This window comes from Solanum pennellii, chromosome 11 (genome assembly GCF_001406875.1).
Source record: "Solanum pennellii chromosome 11, SPENNV200".
NCBI lineage: Eukaryota > Viridiplantae > Streptophyta > Magnoliopsida > Solanales > Solanaceae > Solanum > Solanum pennellii.
The window spans coordinates 14,084,590-14,095,047 of NC_028647.1; positions in this window are offsets into that span (position 1 = coordinate 14,084,590).

Genomic DNA, 10,458 nt, shown 5'->3' on the forward strand with positions numbered 1-10,458 from the left:
CTCATGTTAGTTGCTAATATTTATTGTGGTTAAGTTAGTCGGTCATGTTTCTCTTAGGTGGTTGAGTCTTAATTCCTATTTAAAGTGTCATATGTATTTTCTTTACAAATATCATAATATAATGTGAAAGTTTTGCAACTCTTCTTTTATCTTCTTAAACGTTGTTTCTTCTTTCTTTATTCTCTAATATATGGGACAAGTCTTTTACTGATATGATACTGAAAAGATTATTTGAGATGAATCTCATTCTTACAAGATAAGATTATTGTTATTGAAAAAGTTCACTTATTTTATAAATAATATTTTGACAGGTGATTGTTAAAACTTTGAAATGATAAGATTGGATTATATTTAAATGCTCCGTTCGATTTTGAAATGCTTCTACTAATTACAATAAAAATATAAATGAAGTAGTCCTTGATGAATCTCGTGGCTAACTGCGGGTTCGTTAGGCTTAGTGTAGCTTGTAGTTACTCATTACTGATAAAACCTTTGCTAGTGGGAAGGTAGAACACGTGTATTGTTACTGATATCCCTCGAGTAGGGATCTACTTATATAAATATTTAAATCTTTTATGAAAAGTTCACTTTTATTGGTATTTCTTAAAGAGAAGGTCACACTGATTACATAATTCATCCTCAGAAACCTCTCAAAAATATGTTTGGATTTGTAAATATGTTTCTGAGTTTACTATTAATTATTTACATTGATTTGACTTATATAAGGCACATAAGATTGAATATTGTTAAGGTTTCTGAAAAGGAAGTGCTTTTATCATTTTGACTATCATACTAGCAAGTTTTATCACTTGCACCTCATTAAAAATGGTTGTGGTTAAGTATTTTTACTCACTGAGCTAGCGTTTCACTCCTCGCTAACTGTTTTGAAAAAGAACTCATGTGGTATTGAAGAGGATTTCTTTAACTAGTGTGTGAATTGGTAGCATATGTTGAGCCCCACATTGCTTTGTGTGGCAAGAGAACTATTGATTTGCTATGTTTAGTTTCTTTTAAAAATTCTTAGAGTCACTCCATTTGTCATTCCTTTGATTTGAGTCAAGATTAGTCCTTCGAATTGTAGTCAAGTGACTAGTTTGGATCTTTTTCTGTAATTAGAGATGAATTGGTTTAATTGCATGGCAATTAGATCATTGATGGATATTATGTTGTGGTTTATAGTTCCTATTAGTTGTGTTGTGAATTTTTGAGACAAGTAAATTCAGGATAGGCCTAAATATAAAAGAAACTCTGCTCGTTAATCTGTAGAATTCTGGTAAGCCTTGCTTTAGAATTCTCCCCTGTCACGACCCAAAATTGACGTGATGGAACTCATCTTATCCCACCAAGACAAGTCAGCCTAAAATTCAATTGTTACAATAAAGTGCGAAAATTTTACAATCAACTCAAAATACCCCCAAAATCTAGTTGTCACGTGTATAAGCCTCTAATGTATTACAATTGATTCAAACGAAACATTAGTCTTAAATGAACTAGTTTCTAGAATAGAACAAGATTATAATTAAGGAGAAAGAAAGCCTGCTGAGACGATAAACAACTACCTCACAAATCTCCAAGAAGCTCGAAATATATGAGAATGACAAGTACCATAAAAATTCAGGCTCATAACCTACAAAAATTTGTAGAAGCAAGGGGTGAGTACCAAACCACACGGTACTCAGCAAGTGAATCCCTAAACACAAGCTAAGGGGATGAAATACGGGTACTTCTTCTGCCCCAACCGAACCTCCACAACTACAACCTGCATGAAAATCAGTCCAACCTAACAACTCAGAGTTTACATCGCACGTAACTCAACAACAACACTTAGACAAATTATATATTCTCCACATAAACAATTTACCAAATTACATATCCTCAACAACAACACTTCAACAACTTACATATCCTCAACAACAACACTTCAACAAATTACATATTTTCAATAACTAACACTTCAACAAATTATATATCCTCAATAACAAGCTAAGCATTCAACAATCACAATTTCCATAGAAAGGCAATCACAAGATCAACAAAACACAATATTAAGTTCACTAATGATAAGTATGTGCAATGCAATGGAATGCAATGTCAAGATAATGATGCATGTCTGACCTACTGATACACACCCGTTGTCTCTCAGTCCGGGATCTATGGGGGACATATTTGTTCATGCATCTATCGCGATGCACGACATGAGCCTCGATAATAGTAACCATCATGGCGAGCGATACGTCCCTCGAAATATAGTATCCATGCGGCGCACGATATGTCCCTCAAAATGGTACATCCTCTTTAAGTTGTCATTCTTTCTCAATCCACATAACACTTGTCACAACCATGTCTTAAAAAATGCAAATGACATGTTCACACAAATAAAGAGGATATAACCATTTTTTCACAACATTGCACAATTCACAACAACATCAACAATGATTCAAGAAGCCTTTCAAATCACTCTCCATTATCAATACATCACGCACAAGCAATTATTCACATTACCTTTTATTACCCTTTGTTTTCATAATTAGAATTAATCAATGTGGAAAAATCAATCCATTACCAAGTCCAATTACTCCCAAGCATATACCATAAGGAATAACACACATTTCATACACATAACAAAAGTTTAGAAATTCACTTGCCTCAAATAGTCGAACAATGACTCCATAACTTGAGCCTTCCCTTTTCGTTTAGCTTTCAAACCGATGCAATCTATCCAAATATATAATCACGATAAGATTTCGAATCTAACAACACACATATTACTATAGGTTTAGTCTAGACCCAAAAACTCACTCAATATAATCAAGTTCTTAAGTCTTGATCCCAACTAAGATGTCAACTCTTATATTTTCCAAATTTCAAGCCTAGAGTTAAGTTCTAACTTCTTCAATTTAATAAATCTAATAATATTCATGTAATTCAATATAATCACTTTGATTACCTATATCTATATGTTAAAACTTCAATTATAAAGTTACAACAACAAGGTAAATTTCAAAATTTAAGTCAAGTTACACCACCTGAAACCCTCCGCCAAGAAACATTAACCCTATTCCCATAATTTGTAGCCAATGATTAATCCATAATTATTTCATTATTAATTCTCAATAATTGGCCTTAATTTTCCGATTCTAGTTTAAATTGACAGCCATTACTATACGTATATAAAAAGATAATAATAATAATAAAAATTTAGTATACAATGACCTCTATGCATAATCACAAGTTCGCATATTAATATAAATTATACACGTTTTAACCCAAAAACATACTCCTAGTTGCGTTTTTTTTTGTTCTGTTCGTTCTTCTTCAAACTCAGCAGCCGCATGATACTGTTGTAGTTTAGGGCACTTTTATCTTCCTTTTTTTTTTATTATGATTACTATTATTATTATTATTATTATTATTATTATTATTATTATTATTATTATTTGATTTATTTATTTAATTTTCTTTTCTATTTATTTTTTCCATTATTATTAGCTACAAAATAATCCTTTATTATATCTGAAAATCATGTCACTCATTCTTATAAGTTATATAAATTATTTATAAAATCTACTAAAAAGGTTAATATAAAAAATAATGGTTTAAATTCCTAAAACGAGTAAGAGGGTCGTTAAATTATCCACCATTAAAAATCATGATCGTCCTCGATTATAAGGTAGGAGAAGGAAGAATTATTCACGTTACCAAAATCTAATGTATGATCTTCCGGAGTCGATATTGATCACTCTACGAAAGCTTCTCCTTAACACCATTCTATCAAGACCAACTACCAAGAACTGAACTTTAGAATCAGAATTCGACAAATCTACAAATCAAAAGTGATTGTCAAGCCACAACTAATCCATGAACCCAGTCTAAATTGAAACCTTCTAGACCATAACACAATAACCAGGATGATTTCTTTCTCACATAACCACGGTAAATTCAGAATCAATACTTACTAAAACCGAAATTGAACCTGAACCAATCATCACACACTCATAGTGCACAAACCATCATAGATTTTATCAAATTCCCTTCTCACAACATAATCTTCCCATGAACTTAAGTTATACAAATTATATTTGTTGACAAAGAGTACTCATCCAGGGAGAAGCGAACTTAGTTGACCCAAAGAACAAAATGATTAAGTAAGCACCCAACAAGCGATACATTTCAAAATGTAAAATCTCTAATAACATTCTTAGACAATTGTAACTCATCATAACTCTTAAGTAAGTTTTCATAAACAACGTTGTGCGTCCATAACTACTAATCTACTTCAACAATCCCAAACAACAACAAATCTATCATAATTGAAATGACCAATTCTGCCCAAGAATCCTATCGTATAAAGAGGATATAAGAGGATCGGTACATCCGATCCACCACTAGGATATCATCCATAGATGTGGAAATATGTATAGGCGTAGACAACTAATCACACTCCAAATCATATCCAACATGAAGTAGGTGGTCACATAAGAATATACGAAACCAAAATCAAATAACATAATATACTTCCACCATAGCGCCCATATCAAACATTTCCAATCATATGTCTTCATCTTTTTGGTTTTTAGCTAATCACAATTAACTAGTCTCATCCCCTATGATAATTGCTCACATAATTGTTTATTGAACCCCACATAATTCTAAAAATACTCCACTAAAGCTAACACTCTTGATACAAACAAATATCATAACCACACCAATCATTTACCTTACTCTCAAATAGTCACTAGTATCAAAGTCTTCTTAGCGAACACATTATCATCTTAAAAAATTCTTGAACTATGGCTCCCTCTCTTTTCATTTCAGCATTTCATGACAAATACAGGTCATACCCAAGACTGATAGCACTAATTCCAGATCTAAAATCATTTTACCATCGAGATAAAAAAACTGAATCACAGTCAATGTCAACTCCACATAATTTTTCAGATACCAAATTTCAACTAATATTCAAGACCATCATATACCTCATACCAACACTTAAGAAATTCTTGGCCACTCCAATAATTTGGTATACTATAAGCTCATAACCTCTACTCACCATCAAATGCCTATATAACACATCATAACAATTTCTATCATCCCATCAACAAAGTAGTCTCAATTTCCTCAATATTTTCATTAATCGTGTAAAATTCTAGGTCCACACCGTTGAACATCAATAAGTTACCTATCATAATTTGAACAATCTAGCTCGACATAACCACATATAATCTTCCTACATCATTACTTGTCACCCAAACAAAACTCAATCTTTAAAAAAGTTGATAATTTTTAGTAAGTCTGTACTAGTTCATATCTCACAATCATAGTATTAAATTCTTCAACTAAAAATCAAGGGCTTATACGAGAGGTCTTTATTCCTTCACTTTCTTACGTTCTTCTCATGACATAAATTTTAAATACCTTGAACTCTTCAATACACCATTTTTTTTTTGCTAATTCACTTACAAGTCTTATTCTTTGTCCAACAACCCATGACATTTTTTATCTTATCCTCTAAACCATAACATTATGTGAAAATCCCTTGGTTATAACAATCAAATGTAACAAAATTTACAACTTGAAAATTTTAAGTCCTTCCAAATGCTTCATACTGAATGCAATTGATCATTTCTCACCTTACCAATTCAAACCTTGACAAAACACACTACCAAAAACATAAACTCACCATGAAAAACTTGAATTTTGAATCCAGTTATGTAACTCAATCCTTTTATCCATCACTATTAGCTAATACCTTGAAGATTTTTATGAATTCACGTATCTTAGCTTATCATTGATCGCCTCTCCATCGATCTTATCATATCTTTCGCTTAAAATTCAATCATACTCATTACCAAACTCAAAACTACGAATAAACTTATCATCACACTCAAGTTGAACGTCTATACGCTCATTTCTCAAATCTTATTCGATTGTTTTTTTAACCAATCTGATAAATCCTTGACACTATTACTATGACCAACGTAAAACGGATGAAATCATGTGTCTCTGAACCTAAATCTCAACCCCTCTAAAGATACCTCCTTTGCTCTTGCAATCAAAGTAAATATCCTTGCTCTCTTCTCTTTCTGAATGCTAAACTACATCCCACTATTTTTAATTATGACTTTAGCTCCTTTCAATTCCATTCGAGTGGTATCCCAACTCCTCATAAACTTATCATACAACCACACTACTTAGAAAATAGCAGTGAACCATACCTTAGGCATTCTAAATTCATCATTACCGTACAAAAGTGTTTTCACTAACAAAACTTATCATATAGTTGTATTCTAATCATAATTCATCACGAACTCTTATTAGTATCATGCTCAGTTAGCTCTTGTCATTCCCACGAATTCAAAGTTTTCATCAATATGACACAATAAATCCAGTTATACGAACCAAAATCAAAGGACTAAACCAATCTTATATGCACTTTCTTACTAACATCTTCAATTACCTTCCCACAAATATATATCCATTTCCTTAGACGTTAAAATGAAATTATCGGTCCTTATTTAGAACATTCGGAATACAGTTCTCAACTTAACACATTGATACCACATCAACGATCCACCATTAAATCTTCCTTAGACACACGCTTAACCCATTCATTCATACTAACAAGCTAGTTGGTTTCTCAAATTTCAATGCAACATCAAATCTTACTATATGAGCAAGTGATACAATTGATAACTGCTTAAATAGTTAGTATTAACACTTGACAATCAACGTATCTATTTTCATATAACACTAGTACCACATTGTGAAGACTGTTAGATCCACCACTAGAACACATCATACCTACATAGAATACCGTATCCAAATAGCTCACACATTTCTACCTATCGAATAGCTTTAAAATATTATCAAATTCGCTCCATATCTAGCCCAACCTATATGTGTTCTTTCATAGGGCAGGTCGATAACAAAAGTAATACACTCCATACTTCTAACCAAGTACCTATCAATACCATTGTAATAGTCGTATCATGACTTTATTTGGTATACACTCAATTTATGAAACCACAAAAGAGATTCTGACCTCAATTGGTCCAACATCATTCGCTAAGCAACCCATTAATGTTATGAAAACTTATCAACTGTAATTTTTTCAAGGTTACGCTATTCATTATCTACCCAACTCTATAAACATTTAACTTCTTATTGTCAAATCACTCCAGATATTGCTTATACCACATAAGTACTACTTTTAATTTATTTTATTTTTATTTTTTTGTATGGTAGCTAACCTTACTTGACCCCTTTAAATATGACTACACATTCTTTTCGTAAGTATATTATTTCCACCTTAATACCAGATCTAGCATCAAACCAATACACGATACACCAACTATTTACATAAGAAACTACGCACGAGTCATCACATAAATGAGAGAAAGAATGGAATTAAGGGGTAAGAATCAAAATGGACAAAGGATGCACGATAGAGATTCAAAAAGTGAAGATATTTTCTAAAAGTCACTATAGCCTCTCGAAGATAAGTATAGACATCTCCATACAGATCCTCAAGACTCTAATTAGACTCAACTTGTACACACGTGAAACCTATGAACCTGGGCTCTGATACCATTTTGTCACGACCCAAAATTAAACGTGATGACACTCGTCTTATCCCACCAAGACAAGTCAGCCTAAAATTCAATTGTTACAATAAAGTGCGTAAATTTTATAATCAGCATAAAAATACCCCCAAAATCTAGTTGTCACGTGTACAAGCCTCTAAAGTATTACAACTGATATAAAAGAAACATTAGTCTTAAATGAACTTGTTTCTAGAATAGAAGAAGATCATAATTAAGGAGAAAGAAAGCCTGCTGAGACGACAAACAACTACTTCACAAATCTCCAAGAAGCCTCGGAAAAGATGAAAATGACAAGTACCATAAAAATTCAGGATCATGACCTACAAAAATTTGTATTACCAAACCACACGATACTCAGTAAGTAAATCCCTAAACACAAGCTAAAGGGATGAAATATGGGTACTTCTTCCATCCAACCGAACCTCCACAACTACAACCTACATAAAAATCAGTCCAATTTAACAACTCAGAGTTTACATAGCATGTACTCAACAACAACACTTAGACAAATTACATATTCTCCACAACAATAATTTACCAAATTATATATCCTTAGCAACAACACTTCAACAAATTACATATCCTCAACAACAACACTTCAATAAATAATATATCCTCAATAACAACACTTCAACAAATTAAATATCCTCAATAACAAGCTCAGTGTTCAACAATCACAAGTTCCGCAGAAAGACAATCACAAGATCAACGAAGCACAATATCAAGTTCACTAATGATAAGTATGTGCAATGCAATGGAATGCAATGTCAAGTATAATGATGCATGTCTGACCTACTGATACACACCCGCTGTCTCTCAGTCCGGGACCTGTGGGGGACATATCTGTCCATGCATCTGTTGTGGCGCACGACACGACCCTCGATAATAGTAACCATCGTGGCGCACGATACGTCCCTCAAAATATAGTATCCATCGCGGCGCGCAATACGTCCCTCGACATGGTACAACCTCTTTAAATTCTCATTCTTTCTCAATCCCCATGACACTTGTCACAACCATGTCTTAAAAAATGCAAATGACATGTTCACACAAATAAAGAGGATATAACCATTTTGATAACATTGCACAATTCACGAGAAAATCAGCAATGATTCAAAAAGCTTTTCAAATCACTCTCAATTATCAATACATCGCGCAGAAGCAATTATTCACATTACCTTTTATTACCCTTTGTTTTCATCATTAGAATTAATCAATGTGGAAAAATCAACCTATCACCAAGTCCCATTACTCCCAAGCATACACCACAAGGAAATACACACATTTCATAAACTTCACAAGAGTTTAGAAATTCACTTGCCTCAAATAGTCAAACAATGACTCCATAACTTGAGCCTTCCCTTTTAGTTGAGCTTTCAAACTGATGCAATCTATCCAAATATATAATCACGATAAGATTTCGAATCGAACAACATCCATATTACTATCGGTTTAGTTTAGACCCAAAAACTCACTCAATATAATCAAGTTCTTAAGTCTTGATTCCCAACTAATATGTCAACTTTCATATTTTTCAACTTTCAAGCCTAGAGTTAAGTTCTAACTTCTCCAATTTCATAAATCTAATAATATTCATGTAATACAATATAATCACTTTGATTACCTATATCTATATGTTAAAACTTCAATTATGAAGTGACAACAACAAGGTAAATTCCAAAATCTAGTCAAGTTACACCATCTGCAACCTCCGCCAAGAAACAGTAACTTTATTCCCATAATTTGTTGCCAATTATTAAATATCCATCATTATTTTATTATTATTTCTCAATAATTGGCCTTAATTTTATGATTCATGTTTAAGTTGACAACCATTACTATACATATTTAAAAAGATAATAATAGTAATAATAAAAATTTAGTATACAATTACCTCTAATCATAAGTTCGCATATTAATATAACTTATACACGTTTTAACCTAAAAATCTACTCCTAGTTACATAAACTTTTTTATAGAAAGGATGAGATAATTACCTTGACGCCTTAAGATGAACATATCAACTTTTCTCCTCCTTTTTCCTTTTTTTTCCCTTCCTTTTCTTTTCTTCTTCTGCATATTCTTTTTGTGTCTAGTTCGTTCTTTTTCAACTCAGCAGCTGCATGATACTATTGCAGTTTAGGGCACTTTTCCCTTTCTTTTATTTATTATTATTATTATTATTATTTCATTTATATGTTTAATTTTCTTTTCTATTTATTTTTTCCCATTATTATTAGCAACAAAATAATCCTTTATTAAATCTAAAAATCATGTCACTCATTCTTATAAGTTATATAAATTATTTATAGAATCTACTAAAAAGGTTAATAAAAAATTAACGGTTAAAATTCCTAAAAATGACTAAGAGGGTCATTACATCCCCCTTAGTGACGGTCACATTCTTAACCTGGATAATGACACTACAGCCCTAAATGGCATGCAAGGATCATTATAAAATTACGTGAATATATATATATATATATGTATATATATATATATATATATATANCAAAACAAAAGCAATGATACTATCAAACAAAATAAGAAGTTAACCACCATCAAGTTATAATTATAATCCAAGATGTATGAAAAATCAGAGTATATATCAAAATTACAACCCAATCAAATAAACTCCCTCTATTCCACAAAATAATAGACATTGTCCTCTAAGCCACAGAATTAAGTAGAAAATCATAGAGAGAGTAAGAGGGTTGCCCTATCATCTAGGGAAGTGGAGAGGTGTGGCCAACTGGTGCAGCCTCATTTAGGGTATCAATACCCATCTCATCCCCAAGGTAGGTGTAATGGGCTCTTTAGTGGTCTTCGACCCACTAGAGCCAATCATAGAAGT